General features: G+C 38.4%; 1 long non-coding RNA gene, 2 other non-coding genes and 4 pseudogenes across 3 annotated transcripts; 6 read left to right on the top strand and 1 right to left on the bottom strand.

The window, feature by feature from the left end:
- Positions 1 to 4699: 4699 nt before the first annotated feature.
- TRNAI-GAU (transfer RNA isoleucine (anticodon GAU)) lies at positions 4700 to 4772 on the bottom strand. Its single transcript has one exon. It is a non-coding gene; the product is annotated as a tRNA-Ile (tRNA).
- Positions 4773 to 5168: 396 nt separating this feature from the next.
- On the top strand, positions 5169 to 7126 carry LOC149687017 (uncharacterized). Its single transcript, XR_016383829.1, has 2 exons — positions 5169 to 6262; positions 6330 to 7126. It is a non-coding gene; the product is annotated as an uncharacterized LOC149687017 (long non-coding RNA).
- Positions 7127 to 11270: 4144 nt separating this feature from the next.
- On the top strand, positions 11271 to 11373 carry LOC149687016 (5S ribosomal RNA; annotated as a pseudogene).
- Positions 11374 to 11494: 121 nt separating this feature from the next.
- LOC149687015 (5S ribosomal RNA) lies at positions 11495 to 11613 on the top strand. Its single transcript, XR_016383913.1, has one exon. It is a non-coding gene; the product is annotated as a 5S ribosomal RNA (ribosomal RNA).
- A 137-nt stretch (positions 11614 to 11750) lies between these two features.
- Positions 11751 to 11853, top strand: LOC149687014 (5S ribosomal RNA; annotated as a pseudogene).
- A 122-nt stretch (positions 11854 to 11975) lies between these two features.
- On the top strand, positions 11976 to 12094 carry LOC149687013 (5S ribosomal RNA; annotated as a pseudogene).
- A 135-nt stretch (positions 12095 to 12229) lies between these two features.
- LOC149687012 (5S ribosomal RNA) lies at positions 12230 to 12332 on the top strand (annotated as a pseudogene).
- Positions 12333 to 15128: the final 2796 nt, after the last annotated feature.

The raw sequence follows: 15128 nt of genomic DNA, 5'->3' as shown, positions 1-15128 counted from the left end.
CACCTTATAAAGCTTTATCTTACACCTTTTAAAAACCATATATATTTAAAACGTGTTCTTAAAGTGTCTGTATGTTCTTCTAATATTCTTCAAAAGGCGTCATTTTTGGCTTGAAGTGTGAAATAGTGCAGAAATGGAATATTACACTCTTAAATGGTGTGATTTAGCACCTTTCGTCTCAATTTAAAGATGTTAAACAACACCTCTGAAAGTGTTAAATAGACAATTTTTAACACTGCATCTTAAAAATATTTCACTCTGACGCATTTATTACGCCTCATTGAGCTATTTCATACACCTTTTAAAAATAATATTTTTAAAAGGTGTTCTTTAAGTGTTTGTATGTTCTTCCAATATTCTTCAAATGGCGTGAATTTGAACTACCGAAGTGGGAAATACTGCAGAAAAGGCGTGAAATATTGTAGGAAGCCTGTATTACACAGCGTGATTTTAATACAGTTTGCCACCTTTACCACATCGTGCTACACTCACTAAAGATGCTACACATACTTTTCACTGTACACTCAAAAATATTTAGTGTTTTAACACCTTCAAAAGTAGTTTTTATTGGTCCACAGTTTACACAGACCGAAACCATAATTGGGAGGTCCCATTTGACCAAACTCCCGCAATTTAGGCGGTTTTCAAACAGTGGTAAATAGCCTCAAATGACTACACTTAACTGTTCATTGCTAAAATTTCTCTGATAATAACAGAGTTGCAAGGTGATGCATTATTTAACGATTTGAAGGCTTATCTAATTATAAGGGAAAGGTGAAATAAGCCATAATCCATAACATATCCCTTGTTATTATTGTAAGATGATGCTTAAAAAGATAAATTGATATTTAAATTATGGTAAATAAACATGTTCCAGTAAATTGTTGAGATATTTATGGATTTTTAATGAAAGGTTTGTCTGTAGTTCAAATTTACATCCGCAGAATCACGAAATTTTAGTGCAGAAGAAATTTTGTTATTATATGGGTTCTCTAAACTATTAATTCAACCAGAAGTGAGATGAGACCAGAAGTACTGTGCTAACCAAATTCTTCACTCGGCGAAAGTGAATATTCTTGATAACACAAGAACGGTTGGCCCTCTAGTAGCGGTTTCTGAATTTTCCCTCCAAAACGTGAGACGCTCGCGGTGGTAGACGGCCGAACTAGATTCAATTAGCCGCGTCCGTGTTCGGCCGCTTTAGGTTTTGGGGAAGGGGATAGGAAATGTTTTTGGAACTCGACCAATTTTTTTCTCAGTAGTGTGGGCGCGTGGGAAGCGGCATAAAATCCTCAAATTTGTTCACTAGTGCCAGGATCGTCTATCAATGCTAGAGCCCTTCGGTTTTAGTCTCATCTCACTTCTGATTCAACCGATAACCGATACTTTGGACCGTATACGCAGAGTGTGGGCGTCGTGAGCACTTAACGATAAATTAACCTTGTTTGATTGGATTAAAAATGTTAAACCCGGGACGCAATGTGTCAAAACAAAGATTGTAAAACTTTATGGGAAATGTCAAATAAGGTAGACTTAGAAACTGTTCTTTAGATATTAAGCTGAAAGGATTTAAACACACTTATTTGAACAATGGGTGTCGAAAATAAGAATGGAAATTGTTCAACAGAGGTGCAGTTTAACACCTTTTCAACTCGTCTTTCGTACTAAAAGATAATTTTTACTCTTTTATGTGTGTTGTTCAGCACCTTTGCGAGCTTAAAATAACACTTTTAAGCGTGTCGCATAACAACTTTAAGAGTTTCGCGTAACGCCTTTAAGAGTGTCGCGTAACGCCTTTAAGAGTGTCGCGTAACACTTTTAAGAATGCCGCGTAACGCTTTTAAAAGTGTCACATAACACATTTAGCAGGTTTTATAAAGCTACCATACCACCTGATCACCAATTTCTTAGCTACGTTTTACTCGGGGATAAAAATATTTTCTAAAGAAAATATCATCTTTAAAAATGTTGTTATTTAATACGAACAATTAAGTCTTTTTCCTTGACTTTATAATCTTTGGATTGACTTCAAAATTAAAACAGAAACGGAAGGCCTCATTTAAGAAACCACTTATTGATTTTCTATCCCGCAGTATTATTATTTAATTTCCATGTTTAATTTCAAACGGTGTTTTAAAGGTTTTTATTACCGAATTTACACCTTAAATTGTCCGGAAAACTCAAGGTGACGAAACTCAATTTCGGGTGTTTTTAATTTGTAAAAAAGTGTTTTCTTGAATTACACTCTTTTGAAACTTCCATTTCGCTAAATATTAATTGTCCACAAAACTATTTCATATTAATATTAATAATAATCATAAATCAGTGAAAAAATGCGAAATTGTTCTCTCGCCTCTCTTGCCGCTCTCGCGTTATTGTATGAGACAGTTTAACTATAAATAGAAATTAAAAATTTACAGAATTGTGCTAAAAATACCAGTTTATAAAATTTAAAGTCTACCCTTTTAACACCCTTTTTGAGAAAAAGGAGTAATTCCAGATACATTTTACACCTATATTAACTTGGCGTTTTTGTCGTAGATAATGGTCACCTTTAAAATACCAATATAACACCGTTTTTGTTATTCATGTGAAAATGTTAGGTGTTATATAGGTGTATTTAAAAAGTACACCATTTTCACTCCAAAGAAACACTCAATTTTTTTTGTATGTACGGTTACTAGATTCAACTATTTTCAAGCCTCCCCTCTCGCATTGTGCCACGGCTATTGATTTCTTAATTACCGTTTTAGCACCCTGTGTAAGCTTTAAAATGTAGCTACTTTTGAACTAGTCTCATCAGAATATAGGTTTTCGGTAATTGTCCCTTATTCCCATCATTTTAAAGATGAAGCCCTATATTAGGTTATTTTTTTCTACCCCAGGCCTAGGTAGCTTTAAACCTTGCTACTCTTTAAGAGTTTAGGGGACAAACTCTCGTGTAGGGAGGGGGTGATGTAACGGGCGTTTCAAGCTTGATACATGTATCTCTAGCCTTCCCTCTTAGATAAATGTATTTCAAACCCTTTCACTCACCAAGCCCATTCTTATTGACACACGTGCACCGGACCTGTTTTTAGATACCTTCCCTTCGTGGTACTTTTCCACGAAGAGGCCCCCCAAAAGATTGTATTTGGATGTTAACAATAAAGAGACACTTTTTTGCTTGCTACTGAAGTGAACGGGTTGTTTATTTTCTTACTCTTAAGAGCGGACCTCTTAAGCCTAAACTAACCCAGGAATAAAATTCTTCTAGAGATATTCAATTCTCTAAGTTTTAACTGTCTATTTCATCGCAGTTAATTCAATATAACGTAGTATAATCAATGCTATCTGGGCCTACGTTATAGTACCGAAAAAATTGCTTGTTTTTTTCTTCCAAGATACAAAATCCGTGACAACGATTTCTTATTGAAAATTGAATTTTAACAGTTTTTTGAATGAATATCGTTACATTTGCTTGAATTAAAGCAAAAAGTACAAAAATAATGGTTTCAGTGGTTATATTTGAAAATAGTGAAGAAATACTCAAAATGTGCTTCTCTGGCCGAGAAACGTCGACTTTGAAAATGTTATTAAAAATCCAGGTACATTTTTATTTATTGATCAATCGAGATAAAATCACTTTTAATGGGTATTTTATAGGTAATTAAGCTGAATTCGGTCAAAAATTTTCCTGAAAAAAATGCATTCAAAAGTGTACCGAAAAAACGGATGTTTTTTTCTTCAAGATACAAAATCCGTAACAACGATTTCTTATTGAAAGTTTTTTGAATGAATATCGTTACATTTGCTTGAATTAAAGCAACAAGTACAAGAATAATGGTAACGTAATAAGTCAAAGTTTTTCCACAATACCTGACGACCATTTCATTTCTGAGCTTCCGTGGCTCAATGGTTAGCACGTTCGGCTGTTAACAGAAAGGTTGGTGGTTCGAGCCCACCCGGGAGCGGTAATGTGAGGTCTCAGATGTAATGTAATAAGTCAAAGTTTTTCGACAATACCGGATGACCATTTAATTTCTAAGCTTCCGTGGCACAATGGTTAGCGCGTTCGGCTGTTAACCGAAAGGTTGATGGTTCGCCGCCAGCCGGAAGTGGTGTTGTGAGGTCTCAGATGTAATGTAATAAGTCAAAGTTTTTCCACAATACCTGACGAACATTTAATCTCTAAGCTTCAGTGGCACAATGGTTAGTGCGTTCGGCTGTTAACCGAAAAATTGGTGGTTCGAGCCCACCAGGGAACGTCGGTGTGAAGATTTATAAGGAACGTAAAAGGTCGAAGCTTTTCCACAATATCTGACGACCATTTAATTTCCGAGCTTGCGTGGCTCAATGGTTAGCGCGTTCAGCTGTTAACCGAAAGGTTGGTGGTTCGCCGCCAGCCGGGAGCGGTGTTGTGAGGTCTCTGATGTAGCGTAAAAAGTAATAATCTTTCCACAATACCTGATAACCATTTAATTTCTAAGCTTCTATGGCACAATTTTTAGTGCGTTCGGCTGTTAACCGAAAGGTTGGTGGTTCGACTCCACCCGGGAGCGGTGTTGTGAGGTCTCAAATGTAACGGAAAGTGTCAAAAATTTTCCACGATACCTGACGACCATTTAACTATTGTGCCACGGAAGCTCAGATATTAAATGGTCGTCAGGTATTGTGGAAAAGCTTTGACTTTTTACGTTACTTATAAAATTAACACCAACGTTCCCGGGTGGGCTCGAACCACCAACCTTTCGGTTATCAGCCGAACGCGCTAACCAATGCGCCACGGAAGCTCAAAAATTAAATGGTCGTTAGGTATTGTGGAAAAATTATGACATTTTACGCTTCATCTGAGACCTCACAGCACCGCTCCCAGGTGGGCTCGTACCACCAGCCATTCGGATAACAGAAGAACGCGCTTACCATTGAGCCACGGAAGCTGAGATATTAAATGGTCGTCAGGTATTGTGGAAAAGCTTTGACTTTTTACGTTACTTATAAAATTAACACCAACGTTCCCGGGTGGGCTCGTACCACCAACCTTTCGGATAACAGAAGAACGCGCTAACCATTGAGCCACGGAAGCTCAGATATTAATTGGTCGTCAGGTATTGTGGTAAAACTTTGACTTATTACGTTACATCTGAGACCTCACAACACCGGTCCCGCGTGGGCTCGAACCACCAACCTTTCGGTAAACAGCCGAACGCGCTAAACGTCGCGCCACGGAAGCCTAAAAAATAAACGGTCGTCAGGTATTGTGGAAAAAGTATGACATTTTACGCTACATCTGAGACCTCACAGCACCGCTCCCGGGTGGGCTCGTACCACCATCCTTTCGGATAACAGCGGAACGCGCTAACCATTGAGCCACGGAATCTTAGATATTAAATGGTCGTCAGGTATTGTGGTAAAACTTTGACTTATTACGTTACATTTGAGACCTCACAAGACCGCTCCCGGGTGGGCTCGAACCACCAACCTTTCGGTTAACAGCCGAACGCGCTAACCATTAAGCCACGGAAGCTCAGAAATTAAATGGTCGTCAGGTATTGTTGAAAAGCTTTGAATTTTTACGTTACATAAAAAACTTCACACCAACGTTCCCAGGTGGGCTCGAACCACCAGCCTTTCGGTAAACAGCCGAACGTGCTAACCGTCGCGCCACGGAAGCCTAAAAAATAAATGGTCGTCAGGTACTGTGGAAAAGCTTTGACTTTTTACGTTACTTATAAAACTTCACACCAACGTTCCCGGGTGGGCTTGAACCACCAACCTTTCGGTTAACAGCCGATTGCGCAAACCATTGTGCCACTGAAGCTTAGAGTTTAAATGGTCGTAAGGAATTGTGGTAAAACTTTGACTTATTACGTTACATCTGAGACCTCAAAACACCGCTCCCGGCAGGGCTCGAACCACCAACCTTTCGGTAAACAATCGCCCGCGCTAACCATCGCGCCACGGAAGCCTAAAAACTAAACAGTCGTCAGGTATTGTGGAAAAACTTTGACTTATTACGTTTTATCTGAGACCTCACAACACCGCTCCTGGTTGGCGGCGAACCACCAACCTTTCGGTTAACAGCCGAACGCGCTAACCATTGTGCCACGGAAGCTTAGATATTAAACGGTCGTCTGGTATTTTGAAAAATTATGACTTTTTACGCTACATCTGAAACTTCACAACACCGCTCCCGGGTGGGCTCGAACCACCAACCTTTTGAACAACAGCTGAACGCGCTAACCATTGGGCCACGGAAGCTCAGATATTGAATGGTCGTCAGGTATTCTGGAAAAGCTTTGGCTTTTTATGTTACTTATAAAACTTAACACCAACCTTTCGGGTAACAGCTGAACGCGCTAACCATTGCGCCACGGAAGCCCAAAAATTAAATGGTCGTCAGGTATTGTGGAAAAATTTTGAAATTTTAATCTACATCTTTGACCTCACAGCACCGTTCCCGGGTGAGCTCGAACCACCAACCTTTCGATTAACAGCCAAACGCGCAAACCATTGTGCCACGTAAGCTTAGAGATAGGGTCGTCAGGTATGTTGGAAAAGCTTTGACTTATTACGTTACATCTGAGACCTCACAACACCGCTCCCGGGTGGGCTCGAAACACACGCTTAAAACACCGGTTCTCGTCCGATCACCGAAGTTAAGCAGCGCCGAGCACAGTCAGTACTTGGAAACTCTGCGTGCCGTTGGCTTTTTCACATTTGTTTCCTCTTTTAAATTCCACCAGATATGAAAAAAGCAAACATATCTTCTATTTGTTATTGTTTTATAAAGATGAAGGTTAATTAAATTCAAATTATTAAATAGCACTCTCGGCAACGGCCATATCACGCTGAAAACACCGGTTCTCGTCCAATCACCGAAGTTAAGCAGCGTCGAGCGCAGTCAGTACTTGGGAGGGAGAGTACTTGGGAGGGAGACCACTGAGGAACACTGCACTCTAAGAAATCGAAGTGTTGAAAATGTGTTAAAAGGGTGTAAATTTAGAATACTCTTTTTTTTACACCGTAAAAACACCCAAAAGAGAGTTTTTATTACCTTGAGTTTTTGTGGCCAATTTAAGGTGTAAATACAGTGTAAAGTAACACTTTAAAAACACCCTTTGAAATTAAACATGGAAATTTATAATATGGCTGGTTTCTTAAATAAGGTCTTTTATTTCCATTAATATTTGAATATTAGAGTAAAATATTATTTGTTAAACATTTATTTAAAGATGATATTCATGAAAGAACATATTTTTCCTTTAAATAAAATAACTAAGAAATTGGTAATCAGGCGGTATTGTACCATTATAAAACACTGCTAAACGTGTTAAGCGACACTCTTACAGGTGTTAGGCGACACTCTTAACGGTGTTAGGCGAGAATCTTAATAGTGCTAGGCGACACTCTTAATAGTGTTAGGCGACACTCTTAACGGTGTTAGGCGACACTCTTAATAGTGTTAGGCGACACTCTTAATAGTGTTAGGCGACACTCCTAATAGTGTTAGGCGACACTCCTAATAGTGTTAGGCGACACACCTAATAGTGTTAGGCGACACTCCTAATAGTGTTAGGCGACACTTTTAATAGTGTTTGGCGACACTCCTAATAGTGTTAGGCGACACTCCTAATAGTGTTAGGCGACACTCCTAATAGTGTTAGGCGACACTCTTAATAGTGCTAGGCGACACTCTTAATAGTGCTAGGCGACACTCTTAATAGTGTTAGGCGACACTCCTAATAGTGTTAGGCGACACTCCTAATAGTGTTAGGCGACACTCCTAATAGTGTTAGGCGACACTCTTAATAGTGCTAGGCGACACTCTTAATAGTGCTAGGCGACACTCTTAATAGTGCTAGGCGACACTCTTAATAGTGTTAGGCGACACTCTTAATAGTGTTAGGCGACACTCTTAATAGTGTTAGGCGACACTCTTAATAGTGTTAGGCGACACTCTTAATAGTGTTAGGCGACACTCTTAATAGTGTTAGGCGACACTCTTAATAGTGTTAGGCGACACTCTTAATAGTGTTTGGCGACACTCTTAATAGTGTTAGGCGACACTCTTAATAGTGTTAGGCGACACTCTTAATAGTGTTAGGCGACACTCTTAATAGTGTTAGGCGACACTCTTAATGAGATAAAATAAAAAACTTACTAGAAAAATTAACGAATAGAAAGGGTTTTTTCATTCTTAAATTCCTTATTTTATATTTAGAAGTTACAACGATTCCATCCCTAAAAATCTAATAATTCTTGATGTTCTATTATCTAATCTCATCCCTCAGCCCTTTAAAAAAAGAATGACCATCGTCTACTATATGGATATTCACGCCAAGTTTTGCTGCGTTTCAAATTTCGCGGGAAATTTAGGTTCTAAAGCGTGCCCCTTGCGGACGCATTCGGCGAATTAAAGGGTACCGAAAAAAATTGTCGAAATAGGCCTGAATTAATAATGTTGGCGAAGTTACAAGGTCAGGTTTTCTGGTTGTTTAACGTTAAAGAGTTACCAATAATGAAAATATTTCTCTGATGGTCGTGTTTTTTCCCTACCCTTGAACAGAATTTACAATGGAAACCAACCTTGGGACGTACCACTTAACCGAACTCCCGCGCCTAGTTCGGCTTTACCAAAGTACGAAATAGCGTCAAAAGACGGCACTTACTGAGTGTGTATAATGCTAATATATCTCCGATAATAATAGAGTAGTAAAGGGATACCTTGTTTAACGATTTGCTAGCTTATCTAAATATAAAAGAAAGGTGAAATAAGCCATAATCAATAACATATCCTTTGATATTATTGCAAAATGATGCTTAAAAGGATAAACTTATATTTAAATCTGGGGAAATAAACAATTTACAGTAAATTGTTGAGATTTTAATGGATTTTTAATGAAAGTTTTGTTTGTATTTCAAATTTATATCAGCAGAAGCAAGAAATTTTAGATCAGAATAAATTTTGTTATTATTAGGGTTTTCTAAAACATTTTTATTCAACCGAAGCCCAGCACTTTGAGCCTTTTAGGAAGAGTGTGGGCGCCGTGTACACTTAACATTAAATTAACCTTCTTTGTTGCGTCATCTATATTTAGTTCAGCTTTTGATGATTTTTATATATTCATTTCCTTGGTTTTGAATAAATATAGACTTAGTTAATTAATATTGGCATTAGGCAACACCAGACGAAGCCCCGGTCACTACACGCGGAAGGCTGGCCAACTCCCACTGCCTCTAACGGTGCTTCTTGATGTGAGGGAAACCACCTCCGATGGCAGCCCTGCCCTGTTGTGTTTGCTTCTCTTATGGCAATAATCAAATGTTCTCTGATGGTTCTAGGTTTTAAAACCACAACGCTAGTATTTTTTTCTTAAAAAAATTAGGATTGAAGTAATATCAATAGTAGCGTCATGAACTCTGGATCTCTAAAGGGACTGGTAAACGGGATAGATTTTTCTCTATAGCACGTTTCCTTTGTAAAAAAATAAACCATAATACACCTAAATTTAAACTATTACTGGTATGATGTTTAAGTTTAAACCATGTAGAGACCATTTTCAGACCTCTAGTCTAGTGTTGACAGGCCAACTTGTGGGGCACTTGCTTTTTTGACATGTTTTATCATCATTTTGAGAAAAATTAGAGTACAAAAAGGGTTTTGCTTTTGTAAATGTTGTAGAGTAAATTAGATTAAACGCGTTTCTGGTGCTCGAAAAACTCTTAGTGAAAAGAGATTATTAAATTTAAGAAGAACGTCTAAATCTACTGCCTGAATATTATGGCCTCAAAAACCAATTTAATTTCCATTGCATTTGTACAAATCGCAAACTGTCTGCCTTTTTTCAGAAGGTTTAATACGGGAAAATTTACCGATTTTTCCATGCAATTTTACACTGCATTTTAAGATGATCAAATGGCTGACTTAATGCATATTAAGTTAGCCATTAGCACACTTCACTCCTGAAATACACTAACTTAAAGGGGCATAGTTCTGCACGTGAGAAATTTCCTACTACTCTTAAGGGTGTTAAGCGACACTCTGAAAGGTGTTAAGCGACACTCTTAAAGGTGTTATGCGACACTCTTAAGGGTGTTAAGCGACACTCTTAAGGGTGTTAAGCGACACTCTTAAAGGTGTTAAGCGACACTCCGAGAGGTGTTAAGCGAAATTCTGAAAGATGTTATGCGACACTCTTAAATGTGTTATGCGACACTCTTAAAGGTGTTATGGAACACTCTTAAAGGTGTTATGCAACACTCTTAAAGGTGTTATGCAACACTCTTAAAGGTGTTATGCAACACTCTTAAAGGTGTTATGCAACACTCCGAGAGGTGTTAAGCGACAATCTTAAGGTGTTATGCGACACTCTGAAAGGTGTTAAGCGACACTCTGAAAGGTGTTAAGCGACACTCTGAAAGGTGTTAAGCGACACTCTTAAAGGTGTTTTGCGACACTCTTAAAGGTGTTTTGCGACACTCTGAAAGGTGTTAAGCGACACTCTGAAAGATGTTTTGCGACACTCTTAAAGGTGTTTTGCGACACTCTTAAAGGTGTTTTGCGACACTCTGAAAGGTGTTAAGCGACACTCTGAAAGATGTTTTGCGACACTCTTAAAGGTGTTTTGCGACACTCTTAAAGGTGTTTTGCGACACTCTGAAAGGTGTTAAGCGACACTCTTTAAGATGTTTTGCGACACTCTTTAAGATGTTTTGCGACACTCTTAAAGGTGTTTTGCGACACTCTTAAAGGTTTCGTGGGACACTCTTAAAGGTGTTATGCGACACTCTTAAAGGTGTTATGCGACACTCTTAAAGGTGTTATGCGACACTCTTAAAGGTGTTATGCAACACTCTTAAAGGTGTTATGCGACACTGTTAAAGGTTTTATGCGACACTCTTATCTTTGACACCCATTGCTTAAAAGTGTTATTAAATCCTTTCAGGGGTGTAAAGGAACAACTGAAACGGTGTCAAATTTCGATCCATATAAACTAATTTTAAAGGTGTTAAAGAACACCTTAGAGTGTGTAATTTAACACCCTTTGGGTTGTAAACCAACACTGGAAATGGTGTTGAATTTAGCACCATCAAAAAGAGTTAAAAAGGTGTAGACTTACACCTCTATTTCTTAGAGTGTGCGTGCCGTTAGCTTTTTCACTTTTTTTTTGTCTTTTTAATTCCAATAGATATGAAAAAAGCAAACATATTTTCTTTTTGCTATTGTTTTAAAAAGATGGTTAATTTGTCTCACTTAATTTAAATTCGAATTATTAACTAGCACTCTCGGCAGCGGCCATAACACGCTGATAACACCGGTTCTCGTCCGATCACCGAAGTTAAGCAGCGTCGAGCGCAGTCAGTACTTGGGAACACTTCGTGCCGTTGGCTTTTTCCTTTTTGTTTCCTCTTTTAAATTCCACCAGATATGAAAAAACCAAACAAATCTTCTTTTTGTTATTGTTTTATAAAGATAAGGGTTAATTAAATTCAAGTTATAGCCAGCACCCTCGGCAACGGCCATATCACGCTGAATACACCGGTTCTCGTCCGATCACCGAAGTTAAGCAGCGTCGAGCGCAGTCAGTACTTGAGAGGGAGACCACTTAGGAACAATGCGTGCCGTTGGCTTTTTAAATTTTTTTTCCTCTTTTAAATTCCAATAGATATGAAAAAAGCAAACAAATTTTCTTTTTGTTATTGCTTTTAAAAGATGAAGGTTAATTTGTCTCACTTAATTTAAATTCGAATTATTAACTAGCACTCTCGACAACGGCCATATCACGCTGAAAACACCGGTTCTCGTCCGATCACCGAAGTTAAGCAGCTTCGAGCGCAGTCAGTACTTAGGAACACTGCGAGCCGTTGGCTTTTTCCTTTTTGTTTCCTCTTTTAAATTCCACCAGATATGAAAAAACCAAACATATGTTATTTTTGTTATTGTTTTATAAATATGAAGGTTAATTAAATTCGTATTATTAACGAGTACTCTCGTCAACGGCCATATCACGCTGAGAACACCGGTTCTCGTCCGATCACCGAAGTTAAGCATCGTCGAGCGCAGTCAGTACTTGGGAGGGAGACCACTTAGGAACACTGCGTACCGTTAGCTTTTTCACTTTTTTTTTTGTCTTTTAAATTCCAATAGATATGAAAAAAGCAAACATATTTTCTTTTTGTTATTGTTTTAAAAAGATGGTTAATTTGTCTCACTTAATTTAAATTCGAATTATTAACTAGCACTCTCGGCAACGGCCAAATCACGGTGAAAACACCGGTTCTCGTCCGATCACCGAAGTTAAGCAGCGTCGAGCGCAGTCAGTACTTGGGAACACTGCGTGCCGTTGGCTTTTTCCTTTTTGTTTCCTCTTTTAAATTCCACCAGATATGAAAAAAGCAAACATATGTTCTTTTTGTTATTGTTTTATAAATATGAAGGTTAATTAAATTCGAATTATTAACTAGCACTCTCGGCAACGGCCATATCACGCTGAAAACACCGGTTCTCGTCCGATCACCGAAGTTAAGCAGCGTCTAGGGCAGTCAGTACTTGGGAACACTGCGTGCCGTTGGCTTTTTCCATTTTGGTTTCTCTTTTAAATTCCACCAGATATGAAACAAGTTGAGAAAACCAAAATATTACCTCTCCGAGTCAAGAGAAGGACTACCTACAAACTTATTTACCCAGTTATGGAAATGTTTATTTTTTTTATGAACAAATACTGAAGTTAAAATTTATGAAATATTAAAGCAGTATACAAAGCATAGAAAATATACTGTAAATCAGACGACATTTTACATCCAATAAGTATATACTTGTACACATTAAAATCATCCGATGGGGGAAAAACGGGAAATGAAGAGATAAAACTTTGGAGGGATATTACCTTTACGTGTTTGTAAAGGCCCAATTTGCTACTCCTCAACTGTATACCCTCTATGTTCAAAGCCATATTCACAACAGGGTTGCCATGTAAACAGTATCCTCTCCTTTCACCTCAACAATTTTCTTAGTTTGTCAACATGACGATTAAAGTTACATAACACCAAAGCTAATTTGTGGCTACACACACTGAAAGTAAACGTGCACCATTAAAATCATGATAACACGAAGCTATAATCCGATTACGATCAGACCTTTCACTGATCTGGGCTGCGTTCAGCAGAGCTCACCAAAAAAGACAGCGGATTTTGGAAAACGTTTACCGGTGAGATCTGTCGTCATAGCTTTTCTCCGGTCATCGGTGTTTTAAAAATGAAGCTAGCGCAATAAAGCGTGCAAGGTACAAAGGCTTAACAAAAATTGTATGATAACATATTTATGGAGATAGATAAGAACAACTTTTATAATTAAACATAGAAACTAACATATCTCTTAAAATTCTCGCGTGATCAACTGGTTTCACGTCAAATAAATAGCTATAGTCCCATCAGAACATAGAGACTAGAAACCCCAAGGAGTGGCAGGTCCCCCGCTCTACAAGCGCAAATAATATGTTGCTCATAAATTGGTACATGAGAGCTTCCGACCCGTTTAATTTTGCTTAGCGGAAGTCGCCGTGTACCCATTGCGTGTACCATGAAAAAGGGCAACAAGTTGAGGCATTCCTGCCACTCCTTGGGGTTTCTAGTCTCTATGATCAGAATCAGCAAGAGCTATTTGTATTTATTCCTCCATGTTTTTTTCGCCAAGCTGAGAACTACGCGTTTTACGTCACGTTATCCAAAAACCCGACTATTTTCTTTGGTGACCGCGCTGGCTCAACGCTGAGCACCGTGCCGTCAAAATTCATAACCAAAATCCCGTTCTGTAAGACACTGCTAACAGCGCTGAGCTCTGCTCAACGCGGCCCAGACTTCCACCATGATTATAAAATCTTAGCCTGATTATTTAAAAGTGTAATTAACTTTCGGCTCACTCTGAACCGTTAATGTCTCTGCATTACAGAAACGAAAACCTAGCGTTTACTTTATGGTTCACTAGGCCTATTGACAAATGAAAGTTCATTTGACCAATATAGTAACGTTCTTCTTGAAATCACTTTAGAAAGGATTATGCTATAAACAGATGTAGTATAGCTTAAGTAATATATAAACATCGATTTCAAATAATAATATTAAAAAAAATTCTTGGGATATCAAAATGAAACAGAGCTTTATAGCTACAAAACCACTAAAGGCATCGAAATTACGAAAAATATTTCCATATATTAATTATACATTATGAGAAAACCAAATATTAAGGTTTTGTAGGATTTCTTTCCACAAAACAAAGCGAACTGCTAACGCGATGCACTAACGGACGGGCATACACAGACTAAAACATAGACTGCTTTTTAACTCTTTCCGTTTTAATTTTGAGTTGAGAAACAAGATTATCTTAAATATTAAAATAAATATAATTAATATTAAATATTTTCTTCGTTAGTTGTTCGCCTTATTGAGCGTTACATCGCGTTGATAAAGAACAATTAGACATTCTTGAGAGACTTGACTAATATTGGCGTTTGAAATGAAGCATACGCCGGTTGCATTACCTTACTCAAATAGGTAGTATATAAGGGTGTCGAACTACAGCTAAAAGCAAGAACAACCGCAATTGCGAAAACCTTTGGTGGACAACCCACCCTAGGGAGGCTAGATGTTTCTCGTAACCCTAGCTGATCGCCGCGAATGTCTTAAACCCAACGATGACGATGGAGTAGAAGCCAGGTGTACAGACTGGTGTCCAAGTGGAATGGACGAAGACCAGAAGATGGTGGTGATTAGAAGCCAGTATGTACAGACTGGTGTCCATGTGGGATGGACGAAGACCAAAAGATGGTGGTGATTAGAAGCCAGTAAGTACAGACTGGTGTCCAAGTGGGATGGACAAAGACGAGAAGATGGTGGTGTGAGAACTCAAGTAAAGGAGCCATTTCCGTGACTGTGAAAGCAGTTCGGAAGTGGCGAACACGTTTGCTCCGATTTGGAAACTGCGAACGCGGTCACGTGGGTGTAACAACAGACACACACACACAGACACACACACACGTCGAAACTAGAACCTCTCCGTGACATACGTCACTCGGAGAGGTAAAAACCAAACATATCTTCTTTTTTTTATTGTTTTATAAAGATGAAGGTTAATTAAATTCAAATTATTA

Source organism: Phalangium opilio, unplaced genomic scaffold (assembly GCF_054372755.1).
Source record: "Phalangium opilio isolate 3A_F unplaced genomic scaffold, DU_Popi_V2 ptg000031l_1, whole genome shotgun sequence".
NCBI classification, from domain to species: domain Eukaryota; kingdom Metazoa; phylum Arthropoda; class Arachnida; order Opiliones; family Phalangiidae; genus Phalangium; species Phalangium opilio.
This window is presented reverse-complemented; position numbering and strand designations above follow the sequence as displayed.